Source organism: Fukomys damarensis, unplaced genomic scaffold, assembly GCF_012274545.1.
Source record: "Fukomys damarensis isolate Sample0158 unplaced genomic scaffold, DMR_v1.0_HiC HiC_scaffold_23, whole genome shotgun sequence".
NCBI lineage: Eukaryota > Metazoa > Chordata > Mammalia > Rodentia > Bathyergidae > Fukomys > Fukomys damarensis.
The window spans coordinates 27,068,739-27,090,479 of record NW_022900935.1 but is presented as its reverse complement, the minus strand read 5'-3'; the positions used below and the strand labels follow the sequence as shown (position 1 = coordinate 27,090,479).

The window sequence follows — 21,741 nt, the reverse complement described above, 5'->3', positions numbered from 1 at the left end:
TCAAAAAATGAAATCCTGTTATCGTTATCATTCAACATATTAAAAGTGACAAGAGAAAAATAATGGTCCCCACGGACAGTTATAAAATATTTGATAGAATTTAACCACTATTCTTGATTTAAAAAAGAAATAAAACACAGTAGAATCGAAATTTATGGATGCTCCTGAGCATATCTCCGGGCAAAGAAAAAGCACTATCATTTTCAAATTCTCAGAAGTATTGGGAAGAAGGTAAAAAGGCCCACTACTACAGTGTTATTTATCCTCATTCTGAAGATACTTATTGCTTACTCCTTGAGAAGGAAGCCCGATTAGAGGATCATGCTGGCCTCCCTCACACTCCACTCCAGGAAAACTGAATTTGGGATCCTTCTTGGGAAGAACTCGCACACAGAGAGCATACATTCCCCTCTGTACTCATCCCACAGCTCAGTCTTAGGGAAGCAGCTGTGGCCTGCATCACCACCCAGGAGTGTCCACCCCTCCATGGTGCCATGATTGGGTAAGTTGGCATAAGAAACCCCACTGATGCCACAGACACAAGCCACATTCTCTAGTCCTCATCACTACAACTACTGATAGTTGACCCATTTTAGCTTTATTACCTTGTCTCCACTAGTTTGGAACTTGAGCAGGGAGGAAGGGAGTCATTATGGGATCCCAGCAAGTCCCCATCAGTACTGTCCAATGCAATAAGACAAGACAAAAAAAAAGGAAAAAAAAGAAACCTGAGATATAAAAAATGAAAAGGAGGAAGAAATAAAACCCAAGAGTGAATCAACCAGGGAGCTCAGGGAATTCAGTAATTCAGCTGGGTACTACATAAATAGCTCCAATATATGCAAGTAGAATTCAATTACAAGATATAGTATAATAATAAGAGGGATTATAGTAAAACAATAAAGATGAAATACCTAGGAATAAACTCAACTAGAAATGTGCATGATCTATGTGAAGAAAACTTTAAAATGCCCCTGATAGACACAAAAACATACTTGAACAAAGGGAAGGGCAGATGGTGTTCCTGGCTGGGAAGACATGACAGCACAAAGATGTCAGTTCTCCTCTGGTTAATACAAAATTAGACCCAATCCCAATGGAAGGAGCAACTGTGTTGTCTTGAACTAAGTCAAGTCTAAAGTTTATACGGTAAGTATGCAATAGTACTCCAGGAAAGTCTAAAAAGGAAGCATAATGAGAAATGACCAATCCTACAGTTGAAACAATATTTCTAAAGTCACACTTACTAAAACAGTGTGGCACTGCCACATGGACAGATGGACAGAACAGAATAAGAAGTCCAGAAAAGGACCAAAATACATACTGGGATTTACTGTATTGTGGAGTTGGCATCTCTAATCAGCAAGAGAAAGGAGAATTATTCAGTCAACAATATGAAAATAACTGGGTAGTCTTCTGGGGAAAACTAAGATTGAGTTTATCCTCACACCGTACCCCAGGACAAATCCCGAATGGATCAAAGATTTGAATGTAAAAATGCAGAAGCAGCGTAGGAGGATGATTGCATGATTTCAGAGCAAGGATGACCCTTCTAAATATGACAAAACAAGAAGTCACAAGTGGAAAAAAATTGATATATTTGACTGTAAAAACTATAAATTTTCTTCAATAATAAAAACACTCAATAAAAGCATCAACAAAATTCTTTCAGAACTCTCTCTAAAGTTCCTATGGGAATTTTATCTCATAAAAACTATTCCAAAGGAAACCACAGGATAAATAATGAACCAGGAAAAAATACTCTCAATTCAGAATCCAGGCCAAAAGCCAATTATTTCCTTAACATGTAAGCTCTGAAAAATCAATTAAAAAGATCAATACTTCACCTCACCTCCCAAATAGGCAAAGGATGCAAAATACACAGTTCAGATACAAAACAATACAAATGGCTCTTAAATACATGGAAGGAGGTTCATGGTTGTAATAATACGGATACAAATCAAGACTTCGCTAAGATTTATTTTATAACCACCAGAGCTGATGTGATCAAAAGGTTGGCTAACTTGCTCTGTGGGCAAGATATGTGAGAGCCAACGTCCCTGGGCATGTCAACTGGTCCTGCTTCCTTGAATGGCAACTTTGTGGTGCCAAAGTACAGACGTACATATGTGTTCCCAGCAGCTCCTCCTCTAGGAACTCATGCTGCTGACATAATTACACTCATGCAAATGATGTTCGTAGAAAATTTGTTATTGGTAGCATGACATCATCTACAACCGTGAAGATTAGAAATAAACGAAGTACTAATAAATATGGAAGTATCAATTAAAGTGTTTGAAGGGGGGAGGGGAGGAGGGGTGAAGGGAGGGTGGGGACAAGGGGAAAAAATGAGAACCAAGACCTGGCATGTAAAGGTACAATATCCCAGTAATGAATGTGACTGTACTGTCTACCTAGAATGTACCAACAAATTCAATTTAAAAGAAAAAAATATGGAATTATTAAATATATTGAAGTATGTACAGCAATGTCATTCTTTGTAACCATGAAGGAGCTTAAGAATATTCTTTTTGAGGTGCTACCACATAACCTGCAAGATACATTGTCTGGTAGAAAAAAAAATGATACGCAGAATACAGTGCATAGGAGCTAACAGGTGTATTGTTTTAAAGGAGTAGAAGAAGACTATACATGCACATGTGTTTGCAAATGCATTTCAGTACTTGGGAGCTGTTTACACACGGATTTTTCCCAGTAAAGGTCTGCCTTTGTAAAGAACTGCCATGTGTCCATTTCCAGTTATGGAAACAGGAAAGAAAAATCGCAGGGAATCATAAGTAAAACAGGAAGTCATGGCACAGTTAAAAACCACATTAGGAACCAAAAGGACTGGGCAGCACCACTGGTCTTGTAGCAGTCAAGTGGCAGATGAGCCCTGGCAAGTCAGCCTTGTGGGCACATGGATCCAACAGCCAAGCAGAGTGAGCACTGGCCCAGGTGGCTCCTGGTGAGGCACCAGCTGAATGTCTTGGGGAGGAGAAATCACGCAGACCCAATCCCTTATCTCCTATAAAACCTCCAGATGACACCACTAATTGTAAGATAATGAACGGATCTAGCAGTCTTAAATAATGACCACAGACCAGATCCGTATGTCACAATGACAGAACGATGGGTTATGTAACACAGGCCACATGAGACTTTCGATGTTAAAGTTGTGGACAGAAACGATACCAGTTTTCAGTAAAACTAGGGACTATATGAAATGCGCAGACTTACAAATTTTATTGAGGTAAGAAATTAAGACAAGGCAAAAATGCGGCCCTTTAGAGATGAACCCACATTCCATGTCATCGAGAATCAAATCGCTGGTAGTTCAGATTTTAGTCTTAATCGCCATAACTTTTCAGTGTAGAAACTTCTTCACCCTAGCTAGATATCAAAATAAATATCTAAGAAGGTCCAACATTAGGTATAAAAATAATAAAGAAATAAATTATCCCATGAACTGATACTTTTAGGATAAATATAATTGGTAACATAGTGACAAATTTTATTAATTGTTTTCTGTATGTTTTATCTGATTGCTTCATGAGTTTGGAAAAGTCAAAAATACAATATAAAATTTTTGGTCACAGTTTAAGCTACAAAAAACAGTGTGCTTATTTATGTTTATAACGTTAAAATGTTTTTAAGTTTTTGTTTCAATTTCCTTAGGTGTATAATAATATATTTCAAATATTTTTTAAAATAGCATATATAATGCCTCTTTCTCTGCAGGCCCAGACATCCTTCCTTGTTTATTGTTCCAGTCATCTACTGCTGTATATAAACTATTGCAAACCTCAGTACAGTTGCTGAAAGTGCAGATTTTATTGAATCTCTTGATTTCACAGGTCAGAATCGGGCAGGGCTCGGCTGGGAGTGTCCTCTGCTCCCCACAGAGTATTGCCTGGAGCACTCAGCAGTTTTCAGCAAGCAGTAGGGCTTGGGACCACAGCGGATGCACTCTGATACCTGGTTCCTTGCAGGCTGGAGTCAGCACGGCTCCTCACCTCAGGGCTTCCCAGGAGCTCTCCACTGCCGGCCTGGCAGATTTCCCACTGGGAGGGCAAGGCTCCCGGAGACCCACGTGGAACCTGCTTGTCCTTTCAACGGCAGGCCCAGCACTGACACTGTGTCACTTCTGCCACATTCCACTGGCCAAACCGGTCCCAGCCCAGAATGCATTTGAGGGAAAAGAACATAGATCTCGAACCCTTCTCAATCATTAAATATTCTTTCCCAGGAGACAATAACACAGTGTGGTGAGTTGATGAGTTAGAGCTGTATGTGGTTTCATACCGGTGGACTACACAGTAATTTGAAGGTAATGATAATAGTTAACTTCCAGAATTTTATTATCAAGCTTACTAGGTGCAAGACAATGTTATAAGTGCTTTATATTTTTTGTTACTGAGTCCTTGCAGCACCTCTGTGAAGGCCCTGCTATTGTCCCCTATTATTGTCTCCCAGGGAAGAGATTTACAGGATGACTAAACTGACCATGATTGAGCGCCTACCCACAGTTGTCAGGCTCGGATTCAAATTCAGGAGCACAAAGGAGACAACAGGGAGGAAAGATTGTAGCTGCCAGCAGATACAGACAAGGAGCCTTTAAACCCTGAGAGGAGGCCTGGGTGACATCCTGATGGTCCTAGGAGGGCTGTCATTTGGGCAGCGCCCATGTTTGTAGGTGGCAGTAAGATGGAAGGGAAGGCTGGGAGACCAGTGAGGAGATGCGTGCTCTATTCTAGGTATGAGAAATGAGGCCCAAGACTTTGGGCGTGAGGTGGGGGAAGATGAGGAGGAAGTAAGGAACAAGGAGGGCAGGGAGTGGTGACCTGTGGAGGTGAAGGAGAGGCGAGGCCGGCAGGAACAGGTAGTTGTCCCTGAAACTGCGTGGGGAGCTTGTACAGACACTGTCAGAGACATGGTGACAGACGCTCCTTGTACGGCCTCTCCTTGTAGGAGGGACAGCAAGGCCCTTCCCCGGGCTCTCATATTCTTGTTGGCTTTGGGGGAGATGTGGGAGACAGCCATGAACCCCTGGTGAGGTCTGGGAGGGCATAATCCCCTGAGAATGGAGCCCAGGCCCATCCCCAGACCTGTCTTCTTGACTAGGAAGAGGTTGGAGTGAGCAGGGTGGGCCGGCATGGAGGAGGTACACTCTTGGCAGAGGTTACAGTCCTCCTGCCCTCCAGCCCTGCACACCACACACACACTCCCGTCTGAAGCCACTGTGGTCATTTAAGGCCTGACTGAAAAGCAGGGTGACACAGTGACCAAAAGCAAAGACTTCAAAATCAGATAGAACTGGGTTCAAATCATAGCTCTGGAATTGCTGGTTGTGTAACTGGGTAAACCACTAACTTCCCTGAGCATAGTTTGCTCATCCAACTGTGTAGAATTACTGTGAGGATGTCATGTGACAAGGTGCATCACATGTTTGGCACAAGGTCTAGGGCACAGTCATTTCTTAACTTTTTAATTGCCAAAGTAAATAAATAAGCCCACCCCCACTACTTTCATAGCCCACACTGGCCCCTCCCACCCCACCGCTGTGTGTAGCTGACCATGGATGACATCCCCTGCAACATTTCCATCTCTTGGATCAACTCCTCATCTCTGGCCTGCTTCCCAAGAGAGTTACACTCAATCTGGAACTGAGGTTTATGCCCCTTTGCTCTCCACGGGGCCCAGGCTTGTACTGGTCTGGTACCTGGTATGAGCACAATAAAGGCTGATTGGGCTAAATGGCCAATTTATGACTTCTCTTTGAACAGGCCTTAGATGATTACCTTTTATGAGGCTTACACTTTAGACTTAAGATGTAAAACAGAAGCTCAGGTTAAGAGGCAAATAATAGGATATTTTATGTGCTGTTCTGGAGCAAAAGTCCACAACTTTATTGCCGTGGCTATAAAAGAGCATGATTGGTGAACGCTTGATTAAGAAACTCACAGTGGAAAGAATCCTGGATCAGGAGACAGGAGGTCCGGATTTCCTACCCTGGACTGCACCAGCCATCCAGACGCCTTCACAGTGTGACCTTGAATGTGAGACCAGGGACCTCTAAGGATCTCCCAGTCCAAACTGTCGTGATCCCTGAGTATGCAGGGGTGCCATAATTCCAAAATCTTATGCTTCTCCAGCTCAATGACTTTTACACTAGGTTTCTATGATGATGACTTTGGCAGGTGAAACTGGATTATTTTCAGCTTCTGGAGTAAAGTCTATGCCAACACAAGCCAGTGGTTGAATGACCTGGGTCTACATTTCCACCCCTGCTTACCATAGTTTGATATAGGACAAGTTGTTTAATGAGAATCTCAGTTTTCTCATCTATATAATCAGGATAAAAGTAATTACTGTGGTCAAGTTTTGGACAAGTTATGGACAAGTTTTCAGCAAAGATTAAAAACAAAAGCAGCTGCCACAACATTCTGACATTTGGCACAAAGAAATTCACCAGGATTGGTAGGTATTGTTCTAAGTTTCTGTGAGCACATAGTCTCAAGCATCTACAATCCTCTTACCACCCTGCATAAAAAAAAAAGAAAGTACTAGCCTGTGATTTGTGACTCTCACACATTGCCTGGGTCTAATTTCCAGGGACTAGGACTAGACCACCTCTTTCTGGGAACAGGGCTGTCAGGATGGCCATAACCACCAGATGGCAGTCGCGGGTTGCTGGTCTCTCCCGCTCCCCTGCCAGGTGAGCCAAGATGCTTGCTGTGGTACCAGCCCCCACGTCTTCCCTCCTGCTTTCCTTTAAATTATTTCCTTTGATGGCAGGCAGAGGAAGGGGAAGTTGCAATTGCCATGCTTTCTTATCAGCCCAAAGATCCCACAATGCAAAAGTAAATTAGGAACAAAGAAAGGAGATGGTTTAATTATGAAATGAGCTCCATACGGGCCATTTCAAAACCCGGCTACTGGCCTACACTGAGGGCAGCTTCTGAAGGAGGTCACTCAGTACCGCACTCTGTGGGTGGGGCGTGGAGTGGAAGGTCCTGTGCTTACAGATAAAGATCCAAAGGGTGGAGGACCTGCCTCTGGCTGTTCCTGGGTGAGGCCAGTATTTGGGCAGAAAACCCTCCAAAGTCATTGCTGTGTTCCTAAAAAGATGATTCCGGCAACAGCTGACTTGGCAGAGCCATAAAGAAAGGAAGGAGGCAGGAGACAGAGAAGAGTCACACTGCCCCACACACCAGGGGTTTCAGGGTCCGTGGCACCTGACCACACCCTCTCATGCCATCCTTTCAACAACCTTTTTGGAAAGGCATTTAAAATGACAGCTCTGAAGGCTCCGAGAGACAGGGAACTGGCCAAAGTTACCAGCGATGGGGCCAGGAGTCAAGCCTACGCCTGTCCCAGGCAAAAACCTCTCTCTTCCCAGCACAGGGGTACAGCACCTAGGTGAAAACTCTGAAACTTCAATCCTCTGGGATCTTGGCCCAAACCTTCCAGGGTCTGGCCCTCAGCCTCCTCTTCAGCTCAAGGCCTAGTCAGGACCCCAGGATGAGGCCCTAGTGGCCCAGATCTGGCCCTGGGCTAGGGAGGCCAGCGAGGCTCCCGCTTGACTGGGCGGCACCGTGGCCAATATTGACTTTGGTAAACACCATTTTGCACTGAGCGCAGGGCGAGGGCGGGGGCGCTTTGACCCCGGTAGCACAGGCAGCGGCTCCGCATTTAGACGAGGCCATTAGCAGCGATCGATGGCTGCTCTGCGCTCTCCGGCCGCTGGGCGCTCCCAAATGAAGGTTAAATTTGCTCTGCGCCCCTGTGCAGCCGGCCATGCGCCCGCATAATGGACCGGGCCCAGCTAGCGCTCATCCAGGTTAAGCGCAGGCCCAGGGGCTGCTCTAGCGAGCTGGGGAGGAGGGCGGCTAGGCCTGCAGATGGCAAGGGTGTGAGACGGTGTGTCTTACTCTCGGTCACTGTCCTGGTTCCCGGAGGGGCTGGGTGGTGTGTGCTGTGCCCTTGTCCTGGACCTCAGGCCTTGGTCTCCACAGTATGATCGTGCCTTCCTGCTGGGGTGTGCGACCCCACCCCGTGCATCCGAAGTGGTGGAGAGATCATCCCTAGGAACAGGTGAGGTGGGAACCTGGCCCTTGAAAGACAGGGGTGTGTTCTTTGTTTGTGGGCCACTACTTTGTGTGATTGCACAGGCAGACGTGGACATGGACAAAGGTGTGACTGGCCTGTGTTCAGGGGCGACTGTGGCTGTCTGAGTAGGAATGAGTAGTCCTTGCTGAAAATTCCCCTCGGGGCCTCCTGAGAGCCCTGCAGCCTAGGTGAGCTCATAACAGCCATTGGGCCACATCTCCTGGCTGGCACGTGTCAGGGCCTCACGGTGAGCTCAGCTGCCTCACTGCATACTTAATTCAGGCCTGGAAGTGCCCAGCACAACAGTGGCACCGTGTTAATTCTACACTCCCTACAAATGAGGAAACTGAGCCTCAGAGAGCGGAAACAGCTCACCAGGATGGCAAACATCATAAAATAAAGAAAGTGGAAATCCAACCACACTCTTCAAACCATGCTCTGCCTACTGCTCCTTCCTGTGCTGCTGGTGGTAACTCTGGGGTCAGGTGGCTTGAAATGCCAGCTCCTGGACAGGTAAGAGGTGAGGAAAAAGCCCTATGATGCACCCCTTTGAGTGGCAAGATAACGTCTTCTGGTCTCCCCTTTATCCTCATGTTACAACTGAGCAAACCAGGGCCCAGAAGGGGAAAGGGAACTGCCTCAGCTCACACAGCAAGTTAGCAGTAGAGCAGGTATTAAACCTCTGATAGGATGGGTCCAGCTATGTGCTACTGGGCCTGGTTGTAGCTGCCTGTGGTGTGTGCTACAGAAGGGGCTCAGATTCTAGAAGACAGTTCTCAGGGTGCCTCTGGGAGATGAGAGCCTTGCTTGTTGATTGCTTGCCTGCTGCTTCTATGGCCCAGTCACAATCAGCAGGTGCAATAGATGAATTCATGAGTTCTGAGCAAAAGCGAAAGAGGGTGGGCTAGAGAGGTTCGTGTGCCATCCCCAGTGGGAATTAGGGAATGCGTAGGGACATTTTGTCACAATCGAAAGGCCAGGGTTGCTAATACCCTGCACAAATGATGTTCTGAGGGCCAGGGGAGCATGTGGCCTCATGCTGGGAGTGGCCTCCTTCCTTCCCCTCTTCCCCGCAGCTCCCAGAAGTCACTTCCTCCATTGGGTCTGATTATTAGATAAGATCGCCACTCTGGTAAATGAGTGACCTGCAGAAGGGCCTGGTGCTGAGCCCCATGAGGCCATCTATGCCAAGGCCATGCACCCTCCACCTTCTCCCACCTGCTGTGCCATCTCAGCCTGATCCGTGCTCTTCAGCCATGGAGCAGGGCAGACCTGGGGACTCAGAAGCAAGCTGATTTTCCCAGTTGGATGCACTGTCAGTAGATCTGGAACCCAAGATTCCTGACGTTTTGCCCAGGGCTCTGTCCTGTGCACCTGCTGCTGGGCACACCCAGCCCTGCTTCTGGCCAGCAACTCCTGAGCCACCACCAGAGCCAGCTGGCTCCCATGCCCAGTTCTGCCAACCATCCCCTGGTTGTGTGCCTCCAGAGGTACAACTTCCTTTTTCCAGACCTCAATGTACCCAACTGTAAAATAAACACAATAATTGATGTCCCCAAAATAAAGAATAAAGCACAGCCCTGGTCATGTGTACCTCTCTAGAACACCAAAGGCTCCCTCCTCCCCCTTATGAACACAGGATGCCTTCTGGCAGTTCCCTGGCCAATCTCAGCCTCAGCCTACAGCAGGACTGCCACCAACAGACACACCTGATCCTGGGTGTCTGCTATAGAAGACATTGCTTGAGAACCTGGCTGGGCTGAGCACTGTGCTAGACATTGCAAAAGCACAAAGACACACCAGCCCCAGCACAGCTTCTAGCCTAATGGACAAAAGAGCAAGGCCCAAGAGCAAAAGCAACATCCCTACAGAAATCCTGAGTGCTGGACACCAGGGATAGGTGCAGTGATGAAAAATATACATGCTCCTGCTTCTTGGAAAACACATCATTGTTCATTTAATACACAGTTACAAATGAGCCAGTTACAAATGTTACCTCATGATGGAAGAGGTCAGGGGACAATGAGGATACCTAACAGGAAAAGGCCAGGGGAGTCTTGCCTGAGGAACTACCGGTTAAGGTGCGATCTAACCAGGACCAGGAAATTAACTAGGCCAATGCTGGCCTGGGTGGAAAGTGACAAATGTAACCATGGAGCCTGTTCATTAAAAGGCTCTTGGGAGGAGGCTGTCAGGACACTGAAATAACTAGAAAAAGTCCAGTGTGACTTGTGTGATGATTCCGTGGGTTCCTGAAGAAAGGTACATCTGGAGAAGTAAGCGGACAGGCTCAGGTCACATAGGTCCCTGGGGACCATGAGAAGGAATTAGCACCTAGTCCTAAAAGCAATAGCAAGCCATGAATAGCAGCAGCAGAATGCAATGTGCTTTCAAGAGACCATGTTGGCAAAGCAATGGGTTAGACCATGAACGGAGTGGAAAGTGGGTTGCTGAGGGTGCTGCTGCACCATGTAGGCATAGGGTGACTGCTGGAACAGAACGGTGGGGACGGGTGGTCTGAACAGATAGCATCACCAAGCTTTAGTGATGGCTCTGCTGGGGACGGGAAGGAGGAGGAAGTATCAGGTTCGCTGTCCTGAAGCTGGGTAACTGGCTGGATGCTGGTACCAGACACAGAGCCTGCACGGACTCTGTCTGGGGCCTGTCAAGTCCCTTTAAGACATGAAGAGGTCAGTAGGTAGTGGGGCATTCAGTGCTTAGCTTAGAGAACAGTGGCATTATGTTACTGGCAGCTGAAGCCAAGGACATGGAGGAGGTGACACAATGAAAGAAGATCCACAGAATAGATGAAGAATGAAAGGGGAAGACCTGGAGGAGAGGGTGGGCCAGCAGAGAGCCTGAGAGGACACAGACAGAACCACGAAGTGAAGCCACAAAGACAAGCCCCCAGGACTCCACACAAACTCTTCTCTACCCAAAGCCACCTCTCCACCATGCCACCTGGCCAGGTCCTGCTCCTGCACAACGCAAGCGCAGTCTGCTCTCAGAATCATCCGCACCCACTGTTATGCCCTACCTTTTCTCTCCACAGTGTCCAGGCTTCCCAGCCCCCCAGTGCAGGACAGTGGTGAAGACAGCAAGACATGGGGACTCCAAAGCAGCCTTCTTGCCATGTGATGTGGGCAGCCTACCCTCAAAAGCCTCCCTGTCCTCAGCTATCAAACGGAATAATAGCTACTGTGCAGGCCCCATAGTTCTTGTGAAGATCAAATGATATCATGTATCTAAAACCTTTGTAATAATAAAAACAACCCACTGTTATCCTGGCTCTTATGTTCCCCTGACATGATCTGTTATTGTTTCTTTCTCTCATTCAGCCCATAAACTCTTCCACTAGACAAGGTTTTATCCACCTCAGCATCATCAAGGTTTGATACACAGTAGATGTTTAGTGGAATAGGGAGTTTCCTGGGGCAAGGATGTTCAAAGGAACTCCTATAGGAGCAGGGCTGGATTCCAGGTTAACCCTCTCCAACCAGGATGCACAAAGGGAGGGGAAGGAGAGCACCTCAGGAGAAAAACAGCTTGAACACATTTTTCCCAGCTGAGGGGGCTAGGGGGTGACTTCTCTGCTGAACTTTGACCTCCCGGCCACATATCTTCTTTGAACTGTCAGGCAGCTCCCAGTCTTGTCACTCTCCATCTGAGGGGGCAAAAAGTGAAACTCCAGCCCTGCCCTGGAGCGGCCTCTGGTGAGGCCCAGACATCCCCCATGCCTGGGTTTATTTGTGTGGGACTAGCTGGTTCTCCTAGCCTAGACTTGCAGAGCACCCCTGGCCTAGGCCTTCACCCCTTCCCCACCACCTGTCTGGGTCTCCTGCCTCCTGGGGTCCCCCATGGATTCTCTCTAGGCTAGACAGGGACCCCACACAGTGAACCAAGTCACACTGTAGCACTGGACTGGAGTCCCACTGCCCTACCACATACAATGGCAGGTCAGAAGAGCTTGCAGAGATTTTTTTCACAGAACTTTCTGGACCTCATTTTATCTAAAAAAAAAAAAAAAAAAAAATGGAGTATCTGTCAGGTAAATCACTGTGTGAATTAAAAATTCTTACCTAATTAAAGCATGTAGTTTAAGGAGCGTTAGCTTCATTGTCTTACCTCATATATGGCCCAGAGGAAAGGAAAAGTATATGTTAATTGTTCTCCTATGTGCAGGGGCCAGCTCAGTCCTCTGCCCCTCACCCATAGAGGCTCAAACACAGAAGCAACACATGTATTTTACCTTTATTTTACTTATGAAGAAACCAGGACTGAGGAAAATGAGGGAGCCTTTCTAAGAACAGGTGACATGGCTCCAAAGCAGCGCATCCAGGGTTCAAATGAAGATTATCTGACTCAGAACTCTGGGGGCAGGTTACACCAGGAGCAAAACCTGCAGCCAGGAGTTAGGCATCCAGCTTCCCAGCTCTTCCACCAGTAAGCACAATGCTCATAGCTGCTTGGAGCCGGTCTCCTCACCAGGACACCAGCGGGCTCCTGACTTCACACTGGTCAAGCCCAGAACACATTGCTGATGTAAGAGTCCTCAACGTCTAGCCAGGGCCTGGCACCAGGATGCGCTCGGAGAATATGTGCTGAGGGTCTAAATGAAGGGATCCCCTGCCCCGAGGAGGGAAGCTGGGGACAAAGCCTGAGGGTAGCATTTGCTAGAGGCTGTGGTGTCCTCTCACCATGACAGTTCCACACTGCCAAAGTGAGGCTACGAAGGTGATGCTGAGCAGAAATCCCCAGCTGAATCCAGCACACTGCTGGCTGACAAGAACCCCAGCCTTCTGAAAAGCCTGGAGACCCTCATGTGATGCCACTAACCCAAACGGTGCCAGGGGACAGCAGGAAGTTGAGGTGTGCTGTGGGTTCAGGAAGAAGGGAGGAAGGGCAGGACACTGAGGCCTGCAGGGCCCCAGAGACTGAGCAGGGCTCTGTGCCACTCCACACATGCTCAGGCAATCAAACCTCTGCCAGCTCAGCAGCCCTGCAGCCTTGTCCTACAGTCTTCTCTAGAGCAAAACTTGCTTATTCTGTGCATCATCCAATGACCTGTAAAGTTTAGACTTGCGGAGAGGCAAAGGAACGCTTCCTCGTACGCTCCCGGATGACTAGCAAGCCACGCAGTTCGCCACAGTCAGCTTGGTTTGCAGTTCCCAGGGGAAGCTGCCAGGGCTGGGCTGGCCCACGCCTCGGTCCAGATAGGGAGATCAGGTGGGTTCATCTCCAGAGGGCTGCGTCCGTGTACCTATCCAACACTGGGTCATTTTTGTTTCTTGTTTCCTCTCTCCTGTGGCCTGGATTCTTGGTGTTTCCTCCTAGGAAATCCAAGACTTTGACCCAGCCCAGGCAGGTTAGTCATTTATTAGTGATCTCCTGGGTAGGGGATGGGATGGGGATCTGCAGAGCACCACACTGTCCCAGCTCTTCTTCTGTGTTAAGTCAGTAATGTGCTACTAAAATTGTTGTACTGTTGTTAGATTAGACTCACGACTTCAGAGTCTGGGAAGGGTATGCAGGATGCGGTAGAGAGAAGACATAGTTACAGGGGCCAGTGGAATGGGAGAAATGGCTCCCAATGCTCCTGCACAGAAGGATAACTATTGTTGACAACCACTGATTAAATATTTCAAAATAGCTCATAGAGAGGATTTTGAATGTTCCCAGCACAAAGAAGGGAATACTGCGTCAGGACAGATATGCCAGTTACCCTGATCTGATCATTACACGATGCTTTTATGTATCAAAGTGCCACACTGTGCCCCACAGACACATACAACTGCTATGTGCCTTTTAAAACATACATCAATTTTTAAAATAGTCCGGCTGTCAATGACGGTAATGAAAAATAGCTTATTCTAATATCTTTAAGCAGTATCCTTGGTTACTTGGCTAACTGCTTTCCCAAATAAATAAAATAAAATATTTAAGTTTATACTATGTGTCACGTATGTAAAGTGTTATATTTAACCTTGTAAGCAAACAGCCCAGGACAACTGTTATCTTCATATTATACCGAGGAATAAAGCTCTGCTTAGAAAGACCATATAATTTAACTGAAGTCACGGAGCTAGCAGGTGACAGTTGTACTCATGCCCAGTACTCTCTTCTAGCAATCCTACACTAACTAATCTTTCAGGTTGACTGGGAAACACATCAAGATAATTCCAAGAGTAGACACAGACTGGACATTTAAACTTTCTATCACGATGTAACAAATTACCATGAATTTAGCAGCTTATAACAACATTCATTCATTATCTCATAGTTCTGCAGTCCCAAAATTTAGGTAGGCTGTGTCTTCTGGCCAGGGTCTTAGGCCAAAATCAAGGGGTCAGCTGGCTGGTGTCTTATGGGGCGGCTCCGGGAAGAATGCATTTCTGATCACCCTGAAGTTTACAACACTTTGCCATGGTAGAATGAGGCCCCTGACACTCACTGACTGTCAGTTCATTGAAGCTGCACACTGTCCTGGTCACATGATCACTTTGGTTTTTTAAAAGCCAGCAAGTCCTTCTCATACTTCAAATATTTCTAAGCTCTCCTTCTTCTGTATGTCCGTGGCTTCCTCCACCACTGGTGGCTGGAGAAAGCTTGCTGCTTTAAAAACTTGTGTGATTCTGTTGGGACCGCCCAGATAATCCAGATTAATATCCTGGTCTTAAGGTCAAGTATACCATAGAACATAATCACAGGAGTGATGTCCTGGTGTTATTCACAGTTTCCAGAGATCAGGGAAGATCTTTGCTGGCCCATTTTGGGAATCCTGTGTGCTGTAGTGGTTAGATAGATATTAGCAGCAGCAGTTCTGGGTGTTCACCAGGAGTAGGACTGGGATGGAGTAGGCCTTGTCACTAAGGGTTAGAAAAACTCAGAAAGCACCATGGGAACACTGAGTAGTCAAAAGTAACGGACACAGATAAAGGCAGGATCTATGGTAGAGAGAGAAATGGGAAAGAAGACAGAAAAGAAAAATATACTTCTAAGAATTCAGCCTTACATCTGGAGAGAAGTTCAAGTGCTCTTTGTTCCCTCTCAGTGGCTGTCAAAAGATGTTCAGTAAAAAATGGGTGAAATTAAATGGGCCATGTTGCTCAGTTGCCATAGAACCATTGAGGTTCATTAGGTAGGTGGGCATTAGGATTGAGTTGGCAGAGTTGGGTGACTGAAGGTTAGCCTTAGTTGTGCCAGCTTGATTGACTCAAGAAATGCCTACTGGATTAGTAAAGCTCATTTCTTGTGTCTGGTGGATCATGGAGGCATGACTTTGGGTACTACATGTGGCCCCTACTCCCTTCCTCTCTGGCGCTGTTCCCTTGCTCTGCTTCCCAGCCATCAAAAACTAAGCATCCTTCTTTGCTCCACCACCCACCTCTGCCATGATGTTCTGTATCAATCGCCTATGAATCCCCTGAAATTGTCAGCCAAATTAAATCTCTCCTTCTTTAAATTACGAGTGTCCAGTATTGGGTCCAGCAACAAGAAGTGGGATTATTAAGACTGACTTAGGAATAAAATGCCTTGTTTAGATTAAGGGAGTTAGTATGGGCTGATTTGGCATAGGTTAAGTATTTATTTACATGGGTCAATGTGGACAGATATTATCTGGAGTAGACGAGTTGCCCTGGGTTGGGCAGAGCTACACTGATTTGGATAGGGCTTGTTGAACATGCCTGGATGAATTGGATGATTTGGGACTGGACTGGTTTGGGGCAGGGTTAGACTGAGTGGAAGACAGCATGAGCTGGGAATTCTCTAGCTTTCCACTGCAGAGACAAAATTCACTCTGGATAGTTTATGCAGCAGAAATAAATGTATTCATGGTATTGAGTGGCTTACAGAAATATTTGGAAAGCTGAAGAAACAGATTGTAGGCTGCATCTTTGGGACCAAGTCCCAAAGCTGGGCTGCAGAACTGGACCACCAAGGCAGCTGCTCCTTTTGCAACCATCGGAAAGCCATCTGCCAAATCAGGAAGCCGCCAGCCCAGCTTCTGGCTCCAGAATCGCACTCATTGGCATGTCCACACCAGCTGAATGCACACCTCAGCATGAAGGCATTGACAGGCTTCGTCTCCAGAAAACAAAGCTGCAGCTTTGGACAGATAACCTAAAATAGGGGAACTATGCCCAGCTGCTGTAGTTGGGTGGTGGGGACAGAGGCGCACCCCACTTTTCTCGGTTAGCTATGTTCATTTCTACAAATATTGTTGGAACATATTACGCTTTCTCTGCCTATCTGCCCACTTGATTCACTTCTGAATTCCAGCCTTGCATAAATAGATGGCATTTGATGAAACCCACATCACATCCATAGCTCTAACTTTAGGGCAGTCTAGGAAGTACAGTTTCAGCCTTTCAGCCTCAATGGGACACAAAAGCACTCTAGAAGGAGGGAGGCAGAGAGGCCAAAGGATCCAGTCTAAGCATCTGCCCCCATAAGCTAGGTGGGATGGATTGGATGGGCCAGGAGGGATGAGGTCGGCCCGGGTCAGCCTGGGTGGAGCTAGCTAGGTTGGCAGACAGGTGTATGGTTGAGTGCGCTGATCTGAGCCTAGCAGCATTGGCAGGAGTGGACTGGCATGGGTGCAATGTGCCGAGGGCCTCTGGGAGACCAATGCTGGGCACCAAATGGAGCCCCATGAGTGCCACAGAGTGGTTTTACCTGGTCAGAGCAAGGAAGGCAAGGCCCGGGAGCTGACATGTTGCTGACAGAGGCATGCTTATCAGCCTCCTCCCAGGGCTTCCTCCCCACCACTGGGCCAGTCCCATCTCTGCCCACTCAAGCCAGCCCTAACCCCAGGCTTTGGACATTTCTGGCGTTCAGCTCTTCCCCCTCTGCCCTCCTTAAAATGAAGTTTATTCTAGCAAGAAGAATGAAAAGAAAGTTCCAAGGAGAGAAACTTGCAGAATGTATTGTCTCAAGGCAAAACAAAACCCAGTCAGGATATCAGAGCCATATGGCTCGCTCCCTCCACTGCTGGTAGGAGGAGCTGCGGATGGGTAGGAATTTGGGACCAGTTGCAGAGTCCCACAGGTGCTGTGTTCATGAGCCAAGCGAAACAGGTGCTGGCAAGCACACTTGTTCACACACCAAGGTAATGCCTACGAACACAGGGCTTTCCAGTTGGCAATATGTCTTCAGTGTGTGGACATTCTCTCAGAGTAGCACTGTAGGAGAGAAGCTGTTCTGGAACATCCCAAAGATAGCCACTCACTCACATCCAGGGAGGCCAAGTGGCTTTTCCAAAGACACACAGCACAGCTTGAATTCCTTTCTTGTTACTGTTGCTTACACAACATTATCTGTCTCCTTGATCAAAATTCAGCCTCCATGCGGTATGCAGCTTCGTCCATCTTGTTCATAGTGGTAGTCCAAGCACAGAATATAGTAAGTATGCATGTACACTTACTCAATATACATTACTAAATAAAAAAGAAAGAAATTCAAGCCTCAAAAATCCACATTCTTTCAATGATCGCACACACACACACACACGAGCGTCACTTGTCCCAAATCCTTGGTGTCTTCTCCCATCTCTGCTTGCTGGTGCTGCCTGGACCAGGTCATGGGTTCTTGCTCTTCCTGACCCACTGGCTCAAGACCAAGGGAAGAAGTCTCTGGATTCAAACCTCTGAGCGAGCCCAGCACATTCCTGGTATAGTAGGTGCACAACAAACATGTCTCCCTTCACCATCTGCCTTCATATAGGCCCTGTAGGGACATCTAGCAGAGATGCCTGGCAATTCCATTAGGATACCAGGCCTGCTCTTTCAAGAGAGGACAGTAGCTGGCCCAGGCTAGGGTCGAAGACCACATCTTGATGTAGGTCAACCAGCCTACAAGCCTCTGCTGCTCAGAACATGGTCTCATTCAGTGCAAAGACAATCAGAGGGCCAGGCATTATTGTGCACCCATTTTATATGTAAGGAAATTGAGGTTTCTAAAGAAGACACTGAAATGCCCACAGCTGCATAGCTGAAAAACACAAGCCCTGGGTCAGAGGCCAATGTGGATGACTCCAATGTGCCCCCAAGAGAGCACATCTCCCCTGGGCTCTGTGAAGGGCAGGATAGTGTCCCCTCTTCTCCCATCCAGCCTTTCTCTCTCAGCCTGGGTCAGCACAGGGTGGGGGAGGAGGAGCACTTCTTGCTGCTTCCGACTGATATTGACGGATGGAGTGACTATTGTAAATGCTACCGTGTTGTGTAATCAGTAGGAAAATGTGACTTGGTCCCCGGAGAAACCAATGGCATTTTGGAGAAAATCCTATCCTTGATTTTTCTGGGCCTGTTGAGTTAAAATGTCTAGGTGACAGGGACAAGCTGGGGACTCTGACACACAGTATCTGAGAGGGCCACTTGCTGTTCTAGCCCCTGCCTAAGACAGTAGGGGTTGGAAGGAATCCCTACAGGCAGTGCTCAGGCTGTGCGTGTGTGTGTGTAAAATACTGGGGGTGAGTGTATGTGGAAGAAGGAGAGCAGATTGGCCATCTCAAACCTCACTCTCTCTGCCTCATTTCTTTTTCTTTACAGAGGAGGAAAGGAAAAAAGCACCCAGCTCAGTAGGAGGGTAGGTGAAAACGTGCGGTAATGTGATGAGCACTTACAAAGTCTGATGCCCTGGAAATAGCAAGTGAATGAAGGAATGGAAGACCAAATGACGAAGCGTGTGCCAGTACCAAGAGGATAGCATTTGGACCAGGAGACCAAGCTGGAGCTATTTGTCACCTACTAGCTGAGTGACCTTAGGCAAGTCACTTAACCTTGCTGAGCCTCAGTTAATAATAGCTATAATCCCTGCCTCTGCGGTCCTTGTGAGGATTAAAGGAAAGTGCCAGGTGGAACCACCTGGTTAACGGCAGGGCTCTGTGCAAATGTTAGTTGTAATTATCTGCTGCAATTATGACTGCTCAGCAGGAAGCCCGTGTAGGAGTGGGGGTCTTGGAGAGGCTGAGGAGGGTGGGTTTGTGACCAGGCTGTGTGTGTGTGTGTATTGTGTGTGGGTGTGTTTGGAGAACCGGGGCCATTAGAAAAACCATCATTCCTCTAAGTTGTTCTTTCTTTTGCTAAACTCAACCTGCCAGGCTGACATCGGAAACAGGAATTAGTGGCAAGTCTGGGGGGACAGGATTAGTGGCTGAACTTTCTATTCCTGGAGACCCTCTTTTCTCAGGAGGTCAAAGCAATTTCCATATATTATCCTGCTGGCAGCTTGGGAAGGTCAGGGAAACAGCAAACGCAGGCGAGGTCCTCAGATGGAGAAATCAAGGCAGGAAGAGCAGCTGCCAGGGCCGCCCTGCACTGCCAGTTTGAACCACCGTCCAAAGGACGGTACAGGCACAGGGCCTGTCCTGGTGGGAAGCAGCTTGTTCCTTTGAGTGTTCATGGCATCCCCCTCCCTCCAGGCCCAGCACTGCTGTGTGTGTTTCAGGAGAGGATTAGAGCAAGACCCAAAGTCCCTGACACATGGGCATGCAACTCTCAGAGGGCCTTACTCCACCTCCATCCCCACCTTTCAGCCCCCTCACTCACTCTATTAGTCCTTCAAATTCAGGTTGCCTCTCCAGGAAGTCTGCCTCACTGCCCTGTGCTGCAGATGGAGCAGTTCTTCCCCGCACCGCTGGAGAGAAGGGACCAGGAGCAGGGGGTCTGAAGTCCAACCCCATGGCACCTACTGTGGCACAAGGCAAGGCCAGGAGGTGTCCTGTGAAAACGACCAGAACAGGAGCCACTGGTGAGCTGAGGCACCCGGCGGGGGCGGCTCTCTCAGAGGTCAGAGCAGCAGTTCTTCAAGTGGGGTCCCTGGGCTGGTAGGGTCAGTGACACCTGGGAACTTGTAAGAGAGGCCAGTTCTCCTGCCCCACCCCTGATCTCCTGGGCCAGAAGACTGTGAGGGGTTCAGTTAGGGTTGAGCAAGCCATGCAGATGACGGGGATGCTCCTGAGGCTTAGGGCCCCAGGCTCACACCTCACGCCCTACCCCTGCAGCTGCAGCCAGCACCTGCCTTCCCAGCAGGTCTCAGGAGCCGCCTTGGCCACACTGGCTTTGGTTCACCAAGCTGGGCTCCTACTCCAGCCAAGCCACAGGGATTACAGCTCCAGGTCATCTCCACTACCATTCAGTGTCACCATAGGTATCCTTGAGCCCCCTGCGCCCCACAAGCCTCTTGGTTCCACCCTGTATGGAATAAGGACTCTACGGGACACTTCTCCATTTGTCCATGTCCCCACCGATCCTGGCCCTCCTTCCCAGTATGTCCCTGCCCTTCTCATCTATGGAGATCCGAGTGTTTCTAGGGGGCTCCAGGAAAGTGACTGCTGTCTCCAGGCCACCTGTCTGTCCCCATGGGGGGGTCCCAGAAGGTGTTCGAGGGCCTCCAGAGGAAGCTGGATGAAGAGACCCAGACCAGCAGGGCTGCTCTGTAGCAGTAACCGCCCCACTCCTGGGGTCCTGGGCAATGGCTGGCCCGGAGGGGTGTAATCCTCCATTCCCTGCCCCACAGCCCTCTGGCTGATAACACATCTTGGTCTGCTCTGCTCTGCCGTGATCCCACTGACCTCCGCGCCCCCCAAACCTGGGCAGGAGCCAGAAGCCAGGAGCCCAGCACCAGCAGGTGTGCCATGGGATGGGACAGCGGCCCGGCCACCCCCACTGGGCGCATGGAACAATCAAGAGCAGAGGTGGGAGTGGAGACTGGGAAATGCAGTAGTGTTCAAACGCTGTGGCCGAGGGCACGCCTCACAGTTAACAAAGTGCGTCTTCTCGTCAGCGTTTCTGCGGCTATCAGAGTCTCCAGAACAACCACAAGACAAGGTAGTGGAGTCAGATGACTCATCCAGGTCTGACTGGACCGCGGGGGCCTAGACAGCCCAGGAGCTAGGTGCGCCTCCGACCATGTGCACAAGAGGGCGCCATGGGCCCGCAGCAAGACCAGTCCAGCTCTACCCTCCTCGGCCGCTCTCGGGGTTCTGCTCCAACTCGAAGCTTCGGAGCCCCGCAGAGCTCGGTAGTGAGGGTCCAAGGGTGTCTGGGAGGAGTGGAGGAGAGATGCGCAGGGTCTGAACTCAAGATTCCAATTCCTAAAATCCTCTCCATGCTGTGTGACCTCTAATGAGATGTTTGACCTCTCTGAGCTTCATCCGTAATTACGGAAATAAAATTCCCACCCCTGCCACCACTTCAACACAGCCCGCCAAAGACTCCTAAGCCCACAGATGAGATCGTTGATTCAGGCTTGCTGTGCAAACGCTAAAGCACCATTCACAGGTCAGTAATTAGTATAAAGCCTTTTCTCCTCCGACGCTGCGTCTGAAATCCCCCTCGGACGACACCGGCGCGATCTCCGGTTCCCATTTTATGGACACTCAACCTAAGGCTCAAAGAAACTGCTCTTTCGTGTGGCTCAGCCCGGCAGCGGCAGGCTGGTCCCAGGCGGCAGCCCCAGACTCGACCCTCCCTGTCCCTCCCTGTCCCGCAGCCTCCGCTCCAGCCACCCCCAATCTTCTGCAGACTCGGGGAACTCGGAAAGCAAAATCTGCCTGAGAAGCCATAGAACCGGAAGGCTCGGGCCGACCCCACCCCGTTCCCGCCTGGGGCGAAGGGCAGAGGGTGCTCC

The 21,741-nt window shown here is 48.6% G+C and overlaps 1 long non-coding RNA gene across 3 annotated transcripts in view; it reads right to left on the bottom strand.

The window, feature by feature from the left end:
- Positions 1-12,372: 12,372 nt before the first annotated feature.
- LOC104852529 overlaps positions 12,373-21,741 on the bottom strand; it is a 198,375-nt gene continuing 189,006 nt past the window's right edge. For all 3 annotated transcript variants that reach the window (XR_004518541.1, XR_777512.3, XR_004518542.1), the window contains 2 exons: positions 19,659-19,830; positions 12,373-17,549 (listed from right to left, as the gene is read on the bottom strand). This is a non-coding gene — a long non-coding RNA (uncharacterized LOC104852529). The remainder of the gene's footprint in view (positions 17,550-19,658; positions 19,831-21,741) is intronic.